Source organism: Aotus nancymaae, unplaced genomic scaffold (assembly GCF_030222135.1).
Source record: "Aotus nancymaae isolate 86718 unplaced genomic scaffold, 86718_ANA_hifiasm-v0.15.2.pri h1tg000115l, whole genome shotgun sequence".
Taxonomy (NCBI): Eukaryota; Metazoa; Chordata; class Mammalia; order Primates; family Aotidae; genus Aotus; species Aotus nancymaae.
The window spans coordinates 2952813-2975819 of NW_026988530.1; the positions used below are offsets into that span (position 1 = coordinate 2952813).

The following is a 23007-nucleotide window of genomic DNA, read 5'->3' on the forward strand; positions in this document are numbered from 1 at the left end:
ATGCATAGAACCATACAAAAATTTAATCAAATTTTAAAACACTGAAATTATTCAGAGTTTATTTTTAAATGAGGATAGAAGTCTGAAATCAATAAATAAAACTACAAAACCTACAACTATCTAGAAATTAAAGAACACATTTCTAAACAGTCTTGGAATCAGAAAAAAATAAAAATGGAAGTTAGAAAATATTTAGCACTAAGTAGCAAAGTCTAAACACACAGAAATTTGTGGGTTGCAGCTAGGTCAATGCTTGTGAGGGAGGATTATAGCATTCATTATATTTTTTTCTAATAGAAAAGGAGAAGGAAAAGAAATCAAAGATTTAAATTTCTATCTTTAAAAACTGGAAAAAGAAAAGCAAATCAAGCCCAAAAAATGTAGAAAGGGAAATCCTTCCAAAAAGAGGAGAAAGCAACGAAATAGTTTATAAACATATAATAGAGGAAATCAACTAAAACCAAACACTGGTTCCTTTAGATCAACTTGCAGAAGGAGTGATAAAAAATAAAATAGAGAAAAAATACAAATATCCATATCAGATCCATATAAGGAATTAAAAAAAGGCATCACTACAGAAGTTACTGATATAAAAAAACAAAATACTATACCCACCTTTACACCAATATATTGGATAACCTTAATGAATGGACACATTCTTCAAAAAGAAATACAAGTTATCAAAGTTGATAGAAAGATGAGAAAATCTATTTATCCTGAATATGAATATAAGTCTACATGTGAATCTTTTCCCACACACAATCTTCCAGGCCCATATCATTTCACTGAATAATTCTTTAAAATATTTCAAGAAGAAATGGTACACGAACTCTTTGAGAATATAGTAAAAGGAATCACTTCTCACTTTTATATCCTCCCCAAACCTGAAGAAGACATATAAGAAGGGAAACTACAGAGCAACATCTCTCATAAATTAAACATAAAAATCTTAAACAAAAAAAGATACATTGAGTTAATGAATTAGAAGATTTAATCTTGTCAAGATGTAAATTCTCTCAAAATTAATCTATAGATATAATTCAGTCCAAACCAAAATCCCAGCAGATTTTTTTGTACGAAAAGTGAAAAGCGAATTCTAAAATCCATATGAAAATGTAAATGCCCAAGAATAGCCAAGGCAGTCTTGAAAAAGACTGAGGTTTTATATAAACAGCTGAATGTTTATACTTCCTATTATAAAGCTGTTGTAATGAAGATGGGTGGTACTGATGCAAAAATACACAGTGACTAATGGAACAGCAAGAGCCTGGGATCGATTTCATCATATACAGTTAAGTGATTTATGGTGATGATGATAATTCCATGGGGCCAAGAACAGACCTTTTAGTAAATGATTCTGCTTAATTGAATATCCTCATGGAAATAGAGAGCGAGATATAGATATCTTGACACTAAGCTAACATAATTTTAAAAAGAGAGAGTGATTGGTAATGTAAATACATACGGTAAAACATTAAAGCTTTAAAAGAAAACTAAAGATAACATCTTGTCTTGGCGATAGGAAAAGACTAAATAGGACATAAAAATGCCAATCACAAGGGAAAAAAATGACATATAGGACAATATTACGGTTACAAATTTATTGCTAGACTTTGGATATTGGTCCTCCCTCAAACCTAATGTTGAAATTTGTTCACAATGTTAGAGGTGTGATAGAGGTAATGGAAAGGTGTTTGTGTCACGGGGGCAGTTCTCTTATGAACAGATTAATGCCTTCTCAGGAAAGGGGTGAGTTCTCACTCTAGTTCCCAGGAAAGCTGGTTGTTAAAAAGATCCTGGTACCTTGCTGCCTTTCTTGCTGTGTGTCCTTTGCACACACAAGCTCCCTTTCACCTTCCATCATGAGTGGAGGCAGGCTGAGGCCCTAACCAAATGCTCAATCTTGAACTTTTCCAGACATTAGAATCATGAGCTTAATAAACCTTTTTCTTTATAGATTACTCAGCCTTGAGGATTCCTTTATAGCAACACAAAACAGACTAAGACACATTCATCAAGACATCATTAAAAGAGTGAAAAGCAAGAGAGAAAATGTTTATACTACCTATGTTCAACAAAGGACACTTACAACCCAGACAAACAAACAAACAAAACAAACAAACAAACAAAAAAACAGACTGGCAAACCAATAGAAAAATAGACAAAATGGAAGATAAATTTAGAAGCTGGATCATCCGAATGATCAATAACTAGCTCAATAACACTAGTCCATAAGGAAAATAAAAGTAAAACTGCAAAGAGATACTGCTACACTCCCAACAGAAGGGCTAAAATACACAATACCACAGACTGGCAACAACACAGAGTAACTGAAACTCATATACTGCTCATGGAAATGTAAACTGGAGCAACCACTTTGGACAACTCATTGGCTGAATCCTCTAACGCCAAACAAATACATACCCCATACCAGCATTTCCACTCCTCTAAGTGTATAACCAAAAGCAATGGGTAATGTTAATCAAAAGATACATATTAGAATATTCACAGCATTTCTATTTATAAAAGAACCAAAGTATATAAATAGCTTAAATATACTTTAATAGTAAAATGATAAATACAGTATATTCATACTGTGTGGAAAAGTTTATAATAATGAGAATAAATGAACAAGTGACAACTACAACCCTATGGATGAAACTCACAAATAATGAAAGAAACCAGATATAAAAATAACATTGTATCCCATGACTACAAAACACACAAATGGACAATATTCATCTATTCTGCAAGTGGTCAGAATAGTTACCACTATCCTTGGTGGGGTAGTGGGTATTGATAATGTTCTATCTATACTTAAAAACAAAAGGGAATTCTTCCTAAGGGAAGAATTTACTCTGGATGATATGTTTGTGTAGTATGACTCATAATCATCATAGTCAATGAGTTCTTTTTTTTTTCTTGAGACCGAGTCTTGCTCTGTCACCCAGGCTGGAGTGCAGTGGCGCCTTCTCAGCCCACTGCAACCTCCGTCTCCTGGGTTCAAGCAATTCTCTTGCCTCAACCTCCCGAGTAACTGGGACAACAGGCATGCACCACCACACCCGGCTAACTATATTTTTAGTAGAGATGGTGTTTCATCATATTGGCCAGGCTGATCTCAAACTCCTGACCTAGTGATCTGCCTACCTCAGCCTCCCAAAGAGCTGCAATTACAGGCCTAAGCCACCGTGCCTGGCCCAAGTTCTTTTTAATGAATTACTCAGCACTGATCTCCTGAAAATTTAACTAAAATTCCTAGCCAAAATCTCTAATTGTTCTAGTCTAAACATCAAAAAATGGCTTGCATTTTAAAAATAATGTAATATAACAAGTCTAAAATGTCCAGCAGTTTTTAGAGTAAAGAATAGATTTCTAAGTTAATTGCTATTTAATATAATTTGGTTTTCTAAGAAAATCTACTTTGAGCAGTTTCTTAAATACACTTTATTTTTAAGAAATATAAATGCAATCTGTATCAAAATTCAAATAAAAACATGTTACTCTTTTATCAAAGTGGCTTGATGCAGAGAAAGTATAATAAGCTGTTTAAAAGTATGTATATTTTTGGATAAGCTATATTTCCCTGTCTAAAATTCATCTTCATCTTTGCTATTTCCTAAGACTTAGAGTAAATAAATTCAAAATATCCCATGAAAAGCATTTTGTAAAATGCAGATTAATCTAACATTGGAGAAAATAATTTTTAAAATAGAAAGCATCTTACTTAAAAACTATATTTCCACAAATTTTTAAAAATTAAAAGCATTAGGATTTATTGTTTGCATTTTCAGTTCACCCTTTTCCTTCCACTTGGAACTTGGAAAGGAAGGCTGACATCTTAGCAGATATCTTGGATCATAAGGACAAGGGTTATACCAAAGAATAGTAGAACAGGAACTGAAAGATGTCTCAACCCTGGAAAACCTGAACTTTTAAATCACTATTATGTTGCTTTTCTCGGTTATGCAGCCAAATCTCAGGTTGACTCTTAGATTGCCTAATTTCAAATCATATTTTAGAAACTGGAATTCTCAATTATTCAAAAATGTCAATTACAGTCTTCTTTTTTTTTCTTTTTTTTTGTTCACCATTTGCTTGGTAAATCTTCTTCCATCCCTTTATTTTGAGTCCATGTGTGTCTTCGTATGTGAGATGGGTTTCTTGAATACAGCACACCGATGGGTTCTGACTTTTTATCCAGTTTGCCAGTCTGTGTCTTTTGATTGGGGTGTTTAGGCCATTTACATTCAATGTTAATATTGTTATGTGTGAATTTCATCCTGCCATTTTGTTACTGGCTGGTTTTCTTTCTCATTAGTTGGCTCATTTTCTTCATTGCATTTTTGGTCTTTGCCCACTGTTTTGCTATGTTTCATCACCCCAAGCATACACAATTATTAAAATTCAGTCATTAGGGTCTACAGTAATACAATAAGCAGAATTGCTGTCATTTTGCTTTACCAAATATATTATTTGCTTATGTGTCCACCTCATTAATATCACATATTACTTAGTGAAAAAAATTAATCTGTATATATCTGTTGCATCATTTTATTTCATTCATTTTGGCAAATAGTATGGATCACGGCCAGGAACTAAAGCCAGTTACTAAAGATACAAAGATAAACAAGAAGTAAACAAAGAAGAAAAAAAAAGCTCCTTTGAGAAACTTATAGCAGAAAATCTAGACACGCAGCAGATATATATGTTGTCGAATCAACCAACAACCGTTCTCACTTGTCTCTTCCTGCCAATGGAGCCCCATATTCTTTTGGTATAGGTGGAATTACATTGATCTCAGGGAGGAAAGGCTGTTTACCTATGCCTAGGAGGAGAATGATGACTGATCTATGCCAGTCACAGTCATTTCATCATCCTTGGACAATTAGAGGCCTAGGTGTGGGCATCCAATCCAGCTTCAGCTAATGAGATACAAGTGGAAATCTACGGAGTTAATTCTCCTGCCCTTCTAACCTGAACATTGATGTGATGCTGTTACTGCTGCAGCTATCTTGCATTCCCAAAGGAAAGACCAAGAAAACTGCAGAAATGCTGCAATTCTAACATTATTGTTGTACTATCTTCAGGCATCTTGTCATATGAAAGTCTGTTTCAGTTACTTATTTTCTGTTATTTGCACTTGACTTCATTTCTACTAGACACAAATAAATGTACAAAATGATATGCAATAGCTGCTATAATAGAGAATGAACACATACTTAAAGAAACAGAAAGAAAAATTTGCCTAACTATAATTTAGGTGACCAAGAAGGCTGTATTTAAAAAAAAAAAAAAAAAGGTGAGTTGGAACTTTGAGACAGAAATTATTTTTCTGTGCCTAAAGTATAATGGTACATAAAGAGAAGTAGTGGAACATGAGAATGAACATATAGACAGAGACAGAATGATGGAAAGTCATATAGATCATACGAATTGTGGATTTTACTTTATATATGATGGGCAGTCTTTGAAACATTTTCAGGTTCATCATGTTCTCACTCATAGGCGGGTGTTGAATAATGGGAACACATGGACACAGGGAGGGGAGCATCACACACTGAGGTCTGTGGGGTGGGGGGAACTAGGAGAGGGTCAGCAGGTGGGGTGGGGAGTTGGGGAGGGATAACATGGGAGAAATGCCAGATATAGGTGATGGGGAGGAAGGCAGCAAACCACACTGACATGTATGTACCTATGCAACAATCCTGCATGTTCTTCACATGTACCCCAAAACCTAAAATGCAATAAAAAATATATATATAAAGAAACATTTTCAACATGGTAATAATATTTTTAAATCACACAAAAATCATATTTTGTGATTTACTAATATCATCCTGACACTATTTTGAAAAGGCCTCTGTGGGATAGGGTGGTGAAACACATATAAGTAGATGAGAAAGACAGGGGGCTGAAATAATAAAGTAACTGAAAGTAAGGGAGAGGGGGAACTTAAGGAAGATTTCTAGAAGTCTGCCTGACTAATAAACTTAGCCCCATTTATTGAGAGAATTCAGTAGGAGTTCCAGGTCTGAAGTAAAGCTCTATTAAGAGATATTGAATGTAAAATGTTAGTGTGACATATAGGTGCAGATTCCTAAAATTAAAATACACAGGTCTGGATAACATTTCATATACAATTTTGAGCAACACCAATGTCTGATATACGTGTTAATAGTACAGGAAAGAAAAAAGGTGGCTGAAAAGACAACTGAGCAAAGAGATACAATAAATAAAAATAATAGAGAAAATAATATGCTGAATGTCAAAGGAGAACATTCTCAAGCAGGTTAAATATTTCAGACAGGCCAAGTAAAATTATGACTGAAATATTCACCCCGCATTTGGGGATTCAGAAGCAGGTTGTTAATTAGCAAAAGTAGTAAAACTTCCACTAGTCAATTATCAGTCCTCACTTTACTTGTTACTTTAGCAGCAGTAGTTGCCACTTTTCATCACAGTTGAATACACCTTCTTGAATCATGTCTTTCACTTGCCTTTTAGGCAAGTGCTTTCTTTTGGTTCCCCCACTACTTCAGTGCCTTTTCCCCATTCCTCCTCCTCTTCTTCTTCTTCCTCTTTTCTTCTTCTTCTTTTCTTCTTCTCTTCTTCTTATTCTTCCTCTTTTCTTCTTCTTCTCTTCTTCTTCTCCTCTTCTTTTCTTCTTCCTCTTCTTTTCTTCTTCTTTTCTTCTTCTTCTTTTCTTCTTCTCTTCTTTTCTTCTCTTCTTCTTTTCTACTTCTTCTTTCCTTCTTCTTCTTCTTTTCTTCTACTTCTCCTCTTCTTCTCTTCTTCTTCTTCTTTTTGTAATCATTTTGTTTTGATTCCTCATCATCTCCCTGAACTGTAAACTTCAGAATGCCCTAGGGATCAGTCCTTGTATCTCTTCTCTACACCTGTTCTCTTGGTGTTCCCATCCAGTTTTAGAAATTTAAATACCATATACATTTACCCACAAGTTTTTATCTTCAGTTTAATTCAGATTTACAATTTCCTGTTTAACATCCTCACATGGATTTTATTAAACTTACGATGTTTCCCACAAAATATACTCCTACTTGTTTTTTGTTTTCTAATTCAGTAAATGGCCACCAATCTGACTACAGTAAACAGCTGCTGATGACTGCTGCTATGGTTTGACTGCATCTCCTACATTTCATGTGTTGGAAACTTAATTCCCAAGGTGGCAGCACTGAAGGGAGGGCCCTTTAAAATGTGATTAGATCATGAGGGTTCTGCCCTTGCAAATGAATTAACCCATTCATGGATTATTGAATTAGTGGATCAATGGATTAGTCGATTATGATGGGAGGGGAAGTGGTGGCATTACAAGACTAGAAAGAGAGACCTCAACAAGTATGTTAAGCATGTTAGCATGCTCAACCCCCTGGCTATGTGATTCCCTGCACTGCCTTTGAACTCTTCAGAGTCCTGACCAGCAGAAAGGCTCTTAGGCTTTTACCAGATGTGGTCTCTTGACCTGGGACTTCTTAGCCTCCATAATGGTAAGAAATAAACTTATTTTCTTTACAAGTTACCCAGTTTCAGGTATTCTTTTGTAAGCCACAGAACTAGGTATAAAAATAACTGATATTTCCTTAATATATGAATCACCTTCTGGTGATAGAGACATTCCATTTGAGACGTATATGAGTGTATATGTGTATGTTGACATTTTAGTAAAGACTATGTGTAAAGTTTTCAAAGCATTAAGAAATAGAGACTATTTGCAGTACTGTTAATAAAAACTGGGTTTTGTTTTTCCAATTCGAATACATTTCTTATTAGTTTACATTTCATGACTTATTTATTAAAGAGTCCATGACAAAAGTAAATCAGTACATCAAAAAAGACATCTCCACCCCATGTTTACTGCAGCACCATAGCACTACAACCAAAATATGGAATCAAACTTAAAGTCCATCAACAGATGAATGGATACAGAAAATGTGGTATATATACACAATGAAATATTATCCAGCCATATAAAAATAAAATGCTGTCATTCATGGCAACATAGATGAACCTGGAAGACATGTTAAGTGAAACAAGCCAAGAACAGAAAGGTAAATAATGCATGTTCTCACTCTTGTGCAGAAGCTAAAAAAAAAGTTGACATCATAGAACTAAAGAGTAGAATAGTGCTTATGAGAAGCCATGAAAGATAGCAGGGTAGGGGAGATAAGAAAAGATTGATTTCAGAATACAAAATTATAGCTATATAGAAGGAATAAGTTCTAGTGTTCTAAGCACTATAGGAATACAATAGTTAATGATTATTTATTATATATTTTCAAATAGCTAGAAAAGAGGATTTTGAATGTTCCCAATACAAGATATGATAAATATTTGAGGTGACAGATATACTATACTGATTTGATTACTCTATATTGCATGTTTCATAAACATGTGCCCCATAAATACATATAATTATGTTTCAGTGAAAAAAATTAATTAATTAAAAAAGATAAAAAACCCATGACAAAGATCAAAATATCAGTAGAATTGGAGAGATAAGCAGCAAAATATAATTTTAATTAAAAAATATTATACTTTTACATCTCACGCCAGTTAGAATGGCGATCATTAAAAAATCAGGAGACAACAGATGCTGGAGAGGATGTGGAGAAATAGGAACACTTTTACACTGTTGGTGGGAGTGTAAACTAGTTCAACCATTGTGGAAGACAGTGTGGCGATTCCTCAAGGACCTAGAAATAGAAATTCCATTTGACCCAGCAATCCCATTACTGGGTATATATCCAAAGGATTATAAATCATTCTACTATAAGGACACATGCACACAAATGTTCATTGCAGCACTGTTTACAATAGCAAAGACCTGGAACCAACCCAAATGCCCATCGATGATAGACTGGACAGGGAAAATGTGGCACATATACACCATGGAATACTATGCAGCCATAAAAAACGATGAGTTCGTGTCCTTTGTAGGGACATAGATGAACCTGGAAACCATTAATTCTCAGCAAACTGACACAAGAACAGAAAATCAAACACCGCATGTTCTCACTCATAGGTGGGTGTTGAACAATGAGAACACATGGACACAGGGAGGGAAGCATCACACACTGGGGTCTGTCAGGGGGAAATAGGGGAGGGACAGTGGGGGGTGGGGAGTTGGGGAGAGATAGCATGGGGAGAAATGCCAGATATAGGTGATGGGGAGGAAGGCAGCAAATCACACTGCCATGTGTGTACCTATGGAACAATCTTGCATGTTCTTCACATGTACCCCAAAACCTAAAATGCAATAAAAAAATTATACTTTTATATTCCAGTTGAGGAATTTTGTTCCAACAAGTTTCAAGACTCAAAGTTCTATTTTGTTCATAGGTTCAACATGCCTGCAGTCACTTGTGCTATAGGGGCATACAGGTGATTCAGGTTAAAACAGCATTTCCAGCAGATCCTGACAGAGTCTCTTCCAACTTTCCACTTAAACACCATAATGAAGATTTGTTGTTTGCCTTCCCACCATCTCCATTCCCTTCTTCCTGCAATCACTACATTTGTCTTTGATGATCCTGTCCTCTGCTTCAGTCCAAGTAGGTAAAATTCCAGTCCTTGAACTAGAGCAGGTGATTCCAATTTATACTCATCATTTCTCCAGCCATTTTAATGGTTCAGTGATGGGAAAATAGCTTAAATGTGTTTAATCTGGAAATTTAGGACTTTAATGGGCATTACTAGAAAAAGAAGCTTTCTCTTCTGGGGACTAACCTACAGACAGTCTGAAATCAGAGATCAGAGATAATATTAGTTTTTTTACTATCATGAGGAGACATGTAGAATTCCTCCAGGCTACTACTTGGAGCTTGAACAAAAGCACAGTAGAGAGGGGCTGAGTCACAATGACATCAGTTTAACACTGAAGCTAGTTATGAATGATACATACAATCATCCAACTCTATATTTTTTTAGTCACATGAGCTAGTAAAATGAGTGTATTTTCTGTTGCATACAACTGAAACAATCCAAACTGGCACTTATCACAGGAAAAATACACCAAAAAACTCATAGTCACAAATAAAATAACACCTCAGCATCAACGACATTGTAATCTGGGAGGAATTTCCTCTAAACACTAAGGTACTACAATCGGTGTCATAGGTACTACATGAAAGGTACTACAGTGTCATAAGTGGACCATCCACACTGCTGCTAGACATTTTAAAAGCCTTTCTCCCAGGAAGTATGTATAAATGTACATTGTCACTGCCTCACTAGATGTCCCCAGTTTAGAAAAACAAGATCAATGTTAACCAGAAAGTAACAGAGCTATTAATCCATGCATGGCCTGGGAGCTGTGGACTGTCTTTCTCATTTCTATCATGTACCTTTTCTGTCCTTCTTCACTCAGTCCATGACCCCTGACCCTATATTTTGCTCAGTGACTATGGTTCTTAGAAAACAAAATTGGGAGAAAAAGTGAGATAAGATAGTAGTACTGTACTCTAAGGAAGTGTAACTCTTTAGCAATATATTATAGGTGGAAAAAATAAGTATTTTTATTTTTCCTGTATTCCCCCATCGATTGAATCAATGCAGAGAAAAGAAAACTCCACCTCAGGAAAAAAGAATCTAACAGATAATAGAAAGCCTGCTAGACAATGCCTATTAGATTAGGATATTGACTTAAGATTTCTATCAATGTTGATATAAGAAGGAGATCTGATATTGATCAAATAGTGATATAATTGATCCAGTATTCAAGAAGAAAGAGTTTGGGGCTGGTAGACACTTACACATTCTGTGTTTTGGTAATCAATAGCCTACATGGGCCTCCTCTCATTCAAGAGTAGGAATTAGCATAATATCAGCTAAGATAAAGAGGCTGATATAATATATATACACATACAGTTAACTATCCATACCTACATATATTAAGGCAAATCCCGGGACTAATTTATTTCTTTACACTCTTATGAGAACCTAAGAAGAATTTTGTAAAACTATCATGTACAAGCACACACACAAAAAAACAGATTGGCAAAATTTTTCACCACTGCATAGAATTCCCAAATTCAGTGGTATAATAACTTTATTAAACTGAAGAACTATTGTGATCTCACTTTTTTTTTTCCTTTTTTGAGACAGGGTCTAACTGCATCAATCAGGCTGGGGTGCAGTGGCCTGATTATAACACACTGCAGCCTCAAACTACTAAGCTCAAGTGATCTTCTTGCCTCAGCCTCCTGAATTGAGGCTACAGCCATACACGAACACTCTTGGCTAATTTACTTTTATTTTTATTAAAATAAAAGCTAGGGTGTCACTATGTTGCCCAAGCTGATCTTGAACTACTATCCTCAATTGACCCTCCTGCCTCAGCCTCCCAAAATGCTGATCTCACTCTTCTATAAGTAGCCAAAGTATCATACACGTGTGAAGGGAAAACAAACAGAAAGACATTCCATACATGGAAAGATTTAGAAGGCAATTTACACATGTATTCTTCAAAAATTACTTGAAAAAAATTAGTCTTTTTAAAAATGAATAAAAACGAAAAGCTCAAATATGAAAGTTAATGTATTTTTTCAAATATATTAAGCAAATAAACTGGAATATGGTTATGAAAATGCAAATGATAAAGTAATGATTGAAAGAGAAGACAGATAATCTAAAATGTTCGTTGTAAAAACTTTAAAATCTTATATTGTCTTCCTAGGTACTAGAGTTTAGGAGAAGAATAGAAGACAACGAAGATATGCTAAATTTCTCATTTAACACAGATAATCAATAGACACAATTTGTTTCCTGATATTTAGGGAAAAATCAATTCACAATATTAGAAATTGACTCAGCCATCTTATAATTTAAAGAAAACATGAAATTACAAAAATTATGAAACAAAATCTTGGATTTTATTATTTTTGTTAAAACATATAAAGTTGAAAGAAAAAACTGGAAAAAATATTAACATATACATAAAACATATTTCTTAATATGAAAAATATATATATACACATTAAAAACTAAAAGAATATACAGCTCAAAGTAAATATTTGGCTATTTCTGGATGGTAAAATTGGGAGAAGTTTATTATTCCATTGACTTTTTAAACTTTCAGTAATCACTGCACATTTCACTCATTCACTCAATAAATATTTATTGAGCAATAACTATGTGCTAGGCAAGAACTGAAAAAAAAAGCAGAAAAAAGTCCTGCATGCCCAGAGCTTTTATTCTTGTAGTAGGGAATCAGATAATCAGCACAGTAGCTCATGTATTTAATCCCAGTGCTTTGGGAGGATAAGGTTGGAGAATCACTTGAGGCCAGGAGTTCAAGCCCAGCTTGGGCAACACAGCAAATCCCTCTATCTACAAAAATATAAAAATCAGCCACACTTGGTATATGTACCTCTAGTCCCAGCTACTCAGGAGAATGAGGTGTGAGGCCATGTGAGCCCAGGAATTCAAGGCTGCAGTGAGGTATGATCATGCCAGTGCACTCTAGCCTGGATGGCAAAGTGATACTCTGTCTCTCTTAAAAAAAAAAAAAAAAAAAGGAAATCAGCAAAACAAATAAATAAATTATATATATATATATATATACGTATATATGTATCTGTGTAATATATATCAAAATTATCTTTATATATATGTATATATACACACACACCTCTCAAGAAAATTTGTAGAATAGAGAAAAATTAAAATAAAGTAGGGAAAAAGGACAAGGAGTTCTGGAAACAGAGCTCACATTCTAATTTTTTAAAAGATGGTATAGGAAGGCCTCATAGTTTGATACTGAGCAGACATTTGAGAGAGATGAGAGAGCCAAATATAAAGACATCTGGTGAAAAAAGCTTGCTAAACAGAGGGAGCACAAAAACAAAGACTCTGAGATATGTTTCTGGGAAGGTCTGAGAAATAGTAAGAAAAATCAATGAAAGTACCTAAAAATGTCTATTAAAAGGTCAGAGTCATACTAGGATGCAGCGATTCAAGGTAGTTTTGTTAAATTCACTTATATACTCTTCTGAACTGTGTACTTTTTCTGTAATAGAAATGTATTGCCGTTTTTACTAAAAAACAAAACCCTAAAAACATGTTGTTGAAGTATCAGTGTTTAAAACATCAATATATTATATACTCAGAGTTATGTCAAAAATATTTTTTCATATAATCTATAAGTTCTTACTCTTTAGAAACCATCTGGAAAATGCAGGAAACTGAAAGGAATTTTTAAAAAATCATCCATTGGCCCACTAACTTGAGCTCTTCTTGTCTAGTATCCATAATTCTCATTATGATTAGCATTATTCTCATTGTGATATGTAGCATCATACATTATCAAGGATAAATAGGATTTCAAAGATCTCCTAATCAGAATATTTCCAAGTGTGATTCTCAAATCTTTCACATCAGAATTAACTTAGAAACTTGCTAAAAATGCAGACTTGTGAATCACATCCCAACTCTAACAAATCAGAACTTTGGAGTGGAGCTTTTCAAAATCACTCTCAGGCAATTTAAATGCACAGTAAGGCTTAAGAACTACTGGCCTAGTTCAATGACTGTAAGGGTTAGTTAGCAGAAAAACTGCCTTTGGTTTCTTCTACTGCCTGAAATTAATCTCTTAAATGTCTAGTTTACCTTTTACATGCTTGAGTTTATCTGAGCATTTCTGAGTTTACCTTTTATGAGCTTGGCAGGGAATGTTATCTAAGCATTCCCAGTATGTGTCAAATCATGACCTTCTTAAATGCTTAGAAGACAAAATAGGTCACAAGTACAGTATTAGCCTACATTAAAATCCTGGATTAGGTATCAAGTAGAGAAGAATATAAGGTCATTATGGTAGTTCTAGTTTGGGCTCACAAAATGACCACTTATACCAGTATGAATTCCATCTTGGTCAACAAAACACAGGAGTTACATGTAAGACCAAACACTGAACATCAAAAGAGCGAGACACTGATTCAAAGACACAGAAAGATGAATGGAGTTATTTTCATTATACATCTACATATACTTATTTTTATACTTTCTTGCATTTTAGCCATGAAAATGAAAATTATTTGGATTTGAATCCTGGAACTTAGATTTATCCAGGTGCTTAGAGGATTACAGAATCCTTTGTGCTGCAACATGGAAATAATTTTTGATTTGATCAAAGAAGTAATACACCTTTACTTCAACAGGCTCATTCATATACCCTCAATGTGACCATTCTGAGAGAGTGATCCAAAGAATAATAGAAAAGGGAAGAGTCACATATTTTCACATATCAACTAAGAACTTCTGAAGTAAATATTCCATTGATAGAACACTATGAAAGGAAATAAGTAAATATTTGTCATAGAAAGATATAGGATTATTTCTTTAGTAGGGTGTGGCAAAAAGTATAGCCCTATTTTTATAAATAGAATCACTGCTCATGAAAAAAAAAGAGCTGAGGAATTCTACCATAAATTGTTACATAACCCCCAGGACATTTGCTCCCCTTCTAATTGACTTCCTTGTGAGTTGAGTTTCATATGTGAGTTTTTTTAAAGCAGGATGAGCCTTTATGCTTATCTGTCTATCAAACTTAGGATTCCCATTTGGCAGAAAGTCACCTAATGCTGGCATATTCATGTTCTGGGAAAAGGTGTTAAAAATTATTTTGGCAGCCAGGTGCAGTGGCTCATGCCTGTAATTCCAGCACTTTGGAAGGCCGAGGCAGGTGGATCCTGAGGTCAGGAGTTCAAGACCAGCCTGGTCAATATGGTGAAACCCTGTCTGTACTAAAAATACAAAAGTTAGCCAGGCATGGTGGGACACAACTGTAGTCTCAGCTACTTGGGAGTTTGAGGCAGAAGAATTGCTTGAAACTTCTGCTGGAGGCGGAGGTTGCAGTGAGCCAAGATGACACCACTGCACTCCAGCTTGGGTGACAGAGCGAACCTCCATCTCAAAAAGAAAAAAAAAAAATTATTTGGCAAGTCAATTGCATAAAACCAGAAAGAAAAAATCAAATGGACACTTAGAAGCTTGAATATTAAAAAAACAAAAACAAAAACAGGGCCAGGCACAGAGGCTCATGCATGCCTGTAATCCCAGGACTTTGGCAGGCCAAGTAGGGTGGATCACTTGAGCCCAGGAGTTCCAGACCAGCCTGGGAAACACAGGGAGATGTCTTCTTTACAAAAAGTTTTTTTTTAAAATGGCCAGGAGTGGTGGTGTGTGCCTGTGGTCTCAGCTACTCAGATGGTTGAGGTGGGGAGATTGAGCCTGGGAGTTTGAGGCTCAGTGAGCCATGATCACACCACTGCACTCCAGCAGGAGACCCTGTCCCAGAAAAATAAGTAAAAAGAAGTGGAAAAAAAGGGTCTACATAAAGTCACTAAACTTGAAACTTTCTTCAATATATTCATTCAATATATTGACAGAGGCCTGAAATACATCTGATTTTAATTTGCTAAGTAAAGAGCTATATCAACTAAGGCAGGGCCCAGACACAGATCTGATCAGTTGCTAATCTACATATTAGTCTGCCTGTCAAATATTATGTTCTTAGCCAACATAAAATTCCCATAAACATGAGCTAATGAATTAATTATTAAGGTGAGACATTATGCCCAAAAAGCTACTATTTATATATAAATGTTAGTGAAACGTATCAACTATTATATTTTCAGGAATAAGTTCATTTATCTAGTAGTGCATGGTATTCCCAAGAAAAGCTTCAGAAGTAGAATAGTACACGAACATTACCAGCTCAAGAGGCGACCAAGTTGCCAAGAGACTTGGTTACCTGTTGAGCTGGTAATGTTCATGTATCATTCACCTGCATGGCATAAAGTACTCTATATCAGTACTTCTCAAACTCCACCTTGCATAAGAATCACTTGAGGCTTGTTAAAACACAGATTCCTGAGCCCCTCCCTCAGAAATTCTGATTTGGTAGGGACCTGGCCTAAAAATATGCATATCTAATAAGGTCCAACGAGATGCTGATACTGGTAGTCTAAGGTAAACTTTGAGTAACAGTGCTGTAAGTAGCATTTAGTACCAAAGTGGAAGAAAGCCTAGGAAATAAAGGTATTCAACCTTATAGTTTTACCTAAGGGTAACCATAAGTTAGGCTTCAGATATAACTTCCAAAAGCATCTTATTTCTAATATTCTTAACATTTAATTTTACGTGTGATGGCTACTTACGTACCAGGGAGTGCATCGGGATAAGAAATTTCTAAGGTAACCAGGTCTCAAATCACAAGTGACTTTGCAGCAAATCTTATATTAATAACCGAACCAATAAATTATATGTGTTGGGAAAATACTTTGTAACTAATATTTTAAGTAAACTTTCTATATGATGAGGCCAAAACATGTGCATATTGTTTATTAACTACAACAATTATTTTAACCACATGAAAATGATTTAGACTTTAATTATTTAAACTTTTGACTTGGTCACTTAAAAAAATACAACACGAGAAAACCATGTTGGTGATCCATTTTGTAGCTCTGTAGAGAGGCAGCACAAAGCTGAGTGTTCGTAGAGCCTGAGGTCCTAAGCCAGCTTTTCCCTTACTGATTTTGAGAACAAAAGGTTTATGTGCTTAGTATCCTCATTAATAAAATAATGGTGTTAGAGTAACTGGTCTTAAGGATCCTGCTATCGTAAATTCCAAAATGACTCCTTCAAACCTGTTTACCTTAAAAATTAAATGTTGCATAATTCTTTTCATTAAAAGTCACCCAAATGTCTTATCTCAAAGAATCAAACTTAATTAAATGTTAGCTATTTCTTATTAACCAACTATTCAATTTTTGAGACTCCATGTGGAGCTATTTGTATTTGATAATGAAGCATTTTTAAAATAGCACATTAAACATGAGTGCTTTGTGTAATAAAAATTATTTTCTGCTTTCCAATTTGAAAGTAAGTTTTTTGTGTGAGTGATATGAAATTGAACTTATTATATACATCATTGTAAATGAGTCTGCCTAGGATACTGGTACATGCCTACAACTAAAAAAACATGAAGAATTTGGAAGAAGAAAACAAGAAACCTAAGCATAAGAAAAATTGTTTAAGGACGTCTATCTTGAGTTCTCCATCTCACAGCATTTGAATTTACAAAACAAGTATTGGCTGTTATAACATTCATTGACACATGAAAATTTATTTCTTATACTTTTGCTAGAATTTATCTGAACATGACAATTATCAATCATCCTTATCATAGCAAATAACATTGTTAAATTACCTCCTGTATTATCGTAATTATAGATTTCTATTACTGTCTGTTTCTATGCTACATTTCTTAAATTGGAATTTAGAATTACAGAATTTTATAAGACAGTTTACTGAACTATACTTTGTAAGTACATTTAACATAATAAAAAGTAAGACTTTTATAATTATATATAAAAATTATTTTACTCAAGTAGCTGAAAATGTGGCATCTGGAAGCCAGGTGCCAGCTGTGGCTCTAATATCGAGTTCCTTTTTTCCTTACAAAATTTAGCCTATTTGAAATGTTTGACTAGTCACTGAAATTATATTTGTCTAGTCACTGAAATCAGATGAAAACAATCTGAACTCTGTCTTCTAATGTGACAACCCATACTTTAATCATGGAAACTTTTCAAATCTTTCTAATGAATCATAATGGGATTTTTTTTCTTTTACTATACAAAGCTGATGATTTTACAGTATTTCTATCAATTTTTATTACCAAAGTTGCAAGTCTTTCGTGAACATTTTAAGTAAATTTAAATAAGAAAAAAGTTTTTCTCTAGGTTTTGTTTTCTCATAGAGTAGATTCTTTGGGAGAATTTCTAAACTTATCTTCAGGTGTCTGTATCTAATTTCTTGCTCACAAATCTCCAAGGAATAGTCTTATCCACATTGAAAGCATGATCGTGATGCTATTATAACAGGATAAAACACAGTCTTGGATATTAAAAAGTACCAACCAACTCGAGTTTCATACGTTTCTGATACAAAAGAAAAGGAGCACAAATTAATAAGAAATTCCTTCCAATATCCTCATATGGCTTTTTTTTTTTTAGACCGATTCTTGGTCTGTCGCCCAGGCAGTAGTGCAGTGGTGCAATCTTGACTCACTGTAACCTCCGCCTCCTGGGTTCAAGAGATTCTCATGCCTCAGTCTCCGAGTATCTGAGATTACAGACATAGACCACCATGCCCAGCTAATTTTTGTATTTTTAGTAGAGATGGGGTTTCACCGTGTTGGCCAGGGTGGCCTCAAACTCCTGACTTCAGGTGATCTGCCTGTCAGTGCCTCCCAAAGTGCTGGGATTTCAGGCATAAGCCACTGTGCCTACCCTAACCTCATATGATTTCTATAAATTAATATACTTCCGATGAAATCTCTGTTCCTGAAGACACTCTGGAAGATACATGACTTGACTTTAATATTTCCATCTGTTAAATGGAACAGATATACAAAATGTAAAATGAGATAATTCAGCAGTTGTCAAAAGCAGCAATGATGCTTGCATATACATAATGATCAGGAATGGCTGGGTAAACTCTAAGTATTCAGTATTACAATTCAGTAATCTGATGAGGTGATACCTTTCTTGCATATATTAGATTCCAAAGAAATCCTGGAATATAGGAAGAAAATGTGAATCCTTCAGAACTGTTAGAATTTCATTTTAGTTTTCATTAAAGTATTTAGGCAACAGATGTAGGTACTCTGGAGAATTTACACATATAGTATTAATAGCTACAACCTAATCATTCATGTTGAACTTCTAGTATCCATCAGGGTAAAACAAACAAACAAATAAAAACCTGTTCTTAAACTTCTCCAAGTAATTAAAAAACTGCCACTGGTGATGTCCCTCCATACCCAGACTAAAGGACACAAGATAGAGTGTATAGAAAACAGTAACAACAAAAGCACTCTAGCCCTAGTCTTCTCCCTACTGGCAGCTTTGTTTTTCTGGCCTAAATTAATTGATGGCTTTCTAATCTATGGAATTATTATGGGACTAATGGGTAACTTTAAAAAATTAGACCACCACTATTTATCACTAGAAATAAGAAGAATAAAGAATTTTAAAACTTTCAAGTAAGCATATTTAATGTCTTCTTCAGATGTCCACAGTTCTATAAGCAGTTCTGTTAATATCAACACAAAAGAAAGTCAGAACAATGTAAATCATTGTTATAAAAATAACTAGTTATTTTTACATAATTAAGTTTGTGGAACTCACTCAAGAGCTTTACTTTCCATGTATGCCCCTTGAAATAGGTCATTGCTTTAAAACATCCCAGGAACTCTTAATGCAATGACCTAAAGCTACCATTTGTAACATTAATCTCCAAACAATCCCGTAAAGGATGTTTCCCAAAATATTAATGAATTGACAACTTTTCAAAAGCACTTAATTACTATATTTAATTTTAGATCATAGGAGGGGAAAGGTTCTCAGAACACCTATCTCAGATGTCTGTCTTCAAAACAGTTAGATAAAACTATATCAATTTTCTTAAACTCTTAGGCCAGTGAAGCAGAATCTCAAAAGGATATGAGTGCTTCCTCCATAGAGTTTGTAATCACCACCAGCCCAGCATCAGCTCCAGGCAAGCAGGGCGTAAATCTACAAATCAATTAATGCTTAAACTGTTGTGGAGTTCAAATTTATAAATTCTCATAAATTCGTTGTCATTTATTTTCTAATTTTTACAACCCAGAAATCTTATTAGAATGCTAAGAACGGCAATTACAATCTCACATTGTTGAGCTTGGGCCGTTCGTACCTTTTATAATGAACTTGTTTTTCTTTTTGTTAGTTTTCTCTAAAGGGTATTTATGAAAGATTCAGAAATGTAACATCTCTCTTTAAACCCTTGTTAAATATATATAGTATGTATATGTATATATTAATATGCAAAATAACATTTTTGATACATGGTCAAAGGTTTCATTAATTTTCATTCAAATCGATTGCTTTTAATTAATATAGTTTAAAAGTCTCCTTAAATTGTTTGTTCCTTTTAATCTCTGCATGCAAAACAAGTCTGTTTTTTGGAGAGGGGAGGATAGCAAAAATTGTATTTTATGACCTACTTAATACATAGCATACCTGTATTACATCCAATACCATCTTTTTTTCTGGAACACGTTTCCTTTTTACTCAAACCTTTCTTAGTACAACCCTACTGATAAGACCATTTTCAAAGGGGTAAATGACAGAAGTGCCTGGCCGGTGGAGTGATGAGAATAGCAATCTAGGCTCTAGACATGCAAATATTTAATAACCTTAAAAAATAAAACAATGTCCCTCGAAATGTCCATAGTTTATGCCGCAGTGGTAGTTTAGATACATAAATATTTGCTCCTTGCCTTGCCTTGCCTTGTGATAATCAGGTGTGTGGCTCTGAAACTTAGGGGATTATCTTATTAGGCACCATGGTGTGCAAAGCTCTGCAAGACGTACATCGCCCTGGTCCGCGATCACAGGGCGCTCAGAGCCCCTCTCACACGACGCCGCGACAGTTCAAGCATGTCACCCTCTTAAAGTCTGAGCTTCCCTGGGTATCTCTGCGGCCCCACCAGCTTCTTACCTGGAGGAGGAGGCAGCTGCAGCAGCGGACAGCGGGAGGTGCTGAAGAAGGAGGGCGCTGCTGCGAGGCGAGAACTGCCGACACGCGGACCCGCCCTTCCCTCCCCGCCTGCTCCGAGGGGCGGGGGCCCGAGGGCTCCGAGGGGCGGGGAGGCGGGCTCCGCAATCCCCAGCGCGGAGCCACGTTGCAAGGTACTGCGAGCTGGGTTTTCCAGGGTCGGCCCCCGAGGCCCATGTGACAGGCACATTGGTCGCTGATTGGAGCGCCTGAGAGGCGGAAGTGGCTCGTGACCCCTGGAGACTAGGCTGAGGGGGAAGTGGTTACCTGGCAACAGGGAAAGAATGCTGAAGACGCAGCGCCTCCGTACTAAAGCGAGGCTTTGGGCAGAGGGTTTGTATTGAGGCTGAAAGTGAGGCTTTAGGCAGAGGGTTTGCATTGAGGGAAACTGTGAACCATCAGCGTTTTCACTACCTAACACATTTTTTACCGAGTCTGCACTTTCTAGGAAAATGAGTCAAATATACACTAAGTAAATCATCCTGTCTCCTTCTTGGGGGACCTGGAGGAAGGGCTTGAACCATTGCCTGGAATGTGCGTGCAGAATGCTGTCTCGCCTGCACTTCATTATTGTCTGATTGGGCCCAAGTAGGTCTGTGGGAGAGCTCTATGGATAAGATTATTTGTTTATATTAATCGAGTTGTGTGTGATTAATGTATCTGCCTTCACAAAACTGACATTTTCCCTGTGGGATCTCGTTGAATGGAAATGCTTGGTGTTGCTATTCCTACTCAATTCTTCGTATCTCTGAAATATTTTCACTACCTGTGGCCTTTATCCAACACACTAGAGAGAATAAGCCTCCAAATACTTGAAATAAAGTGTATCTAGTGACATTTATTGAGAACTAATTATACTCCACTCTGAATAGTTAATAAATGAATGGTCGACCTCAACCAAAGTCACTGGACCCAATTTCTACCCTCCTATGCAGTAGATTTTAATACTTTTTTTTTTTTCAAAATATTCTCTGCAGAGACGACTGCCTACCACAGCACTCAACATCCTATATTGTGAATTAAAATTTACTTGAATGTTGGATTTCCATATAAAGAATAAACTTGTTAAAACTAAAATCAGTTCTTACAACTCTGTCCCTTATATTCTAACAAAGTATCTGATGAATAGCAGGTCTTCAATAAATGCTTGATGGATAGGCAGATAAAGAAAGAAAGAAAGAAATTAGCACTTAATCCCAGAGAAAGTATAAGGGCAACAACTAAATGTATGTATTAAGTCCTAAAACAGAGTTATGTAAAAGTGCTATGAGATGATTTCAGATGAGGGAGGGAGAACTGTTTCTTCCAAGGTATTCAGGGAAGCTTTTAATAAGTATTTGGGCAGAGACTTATAGATAAGTAGAATTTCACCTGATAGAAAAGGAGGAAAGTGTATATTATGCAGCAGGAGCAGCATTGCCAAAAGCATAAAATGGGGGGGAAAAAACGATTAATCTAACTAAATTTGATGTTTTTGCCTTTTTCGGAGTTAGGGATGTGAATCCAAAGCTGTGAAGAAAGATGGAAATTGGCAAAAGATTATACTAGAAAAATGAGAAAACTAGATTGGGAAAGATGCAGAATTCTATATATGGGATACGCTTTAACTGCTAAACCAAAGGAAGAGATTGAAGTTTATAAAATCAGTGCTTTTTCATTAGGAATGCCACCTTGGAAACACAGGAGATACATAGCGTGCAGAGAGATGAAAAGCATGGTCTGTTAGGAGAAAAATTCAGTAGTTTGTGGGAAAAGATGCTGATGGCATCTTTTAGACAATGAAAATAGGAAGAACAAAGAGGGAAAATAACAAGAAACATTTCTGTGAAAATAGACTATAGTTTTCAGTTACAACTGATATTTCCCAGGTACAGCGCTGAATGGTCAATGGTGTACATGAAGAGAAAATGTTGTTGAAGCTACAATGTCTAGCTTGGTCCATCGGTTGGACAGAAAATATCTTTATGCTTATTTTGCTCATAATTGTTCCAACTCTCCAGTTAAGAAACCTAAAACTGGCCGGATGCAGTGTAATCCCACATCTGTAATCCCAGCCAGTTGGGAGGACGAGTTGGGCGGATCACCTGAGATCAGGAGTTCAAGACCAGCCTGGCCAACATGGTGAAACCCCTTCTCCACTAAAAATAGAAAACTTAACAGGGCATGGTGGCAGGCGCTTGTAATCCCAACTACTCAGGAGACTGAGGGAGGAGAATTAGTTGAAACTGGAAGGCAGAGGTTGTAGAGAGCTGAGACTGTGCCACTACACTCCAGCCTGGGTGACAAGAATGAGACTCCATCAAGAAAGAAAGAGAAAAATAGAAAAAGAAAGGAAGAAAGAGAGAGAAAAAAGAAAAAAGAAAGAAAAAGAAAGAAAAGAAA

The 23007-nt window shown here is 35.6% G+C and overlaps 1 protein-coding gene across 1 annotated transcript in view; it reads right to left on the bottom strand.

The window, feature by feature from the left end:
* The window catches only part of WDR17 (WD repeat domain 17), a 118330-nt gene extending 97675 nt beyond the window's left edge, over positions 1-20655 (bottom strand). Inside the window, exon 1 of the mRNA XM_064371046.1 lies at positions 20569-20655. The gene's annotated coding sequence lies outside the window, so the exon portion shown is untranslated. The remainder of the gene's footprint in view (positions 1-20568) is intronic.
* Positions 20656-23007: the final 2352 nt, after the last annotated feature.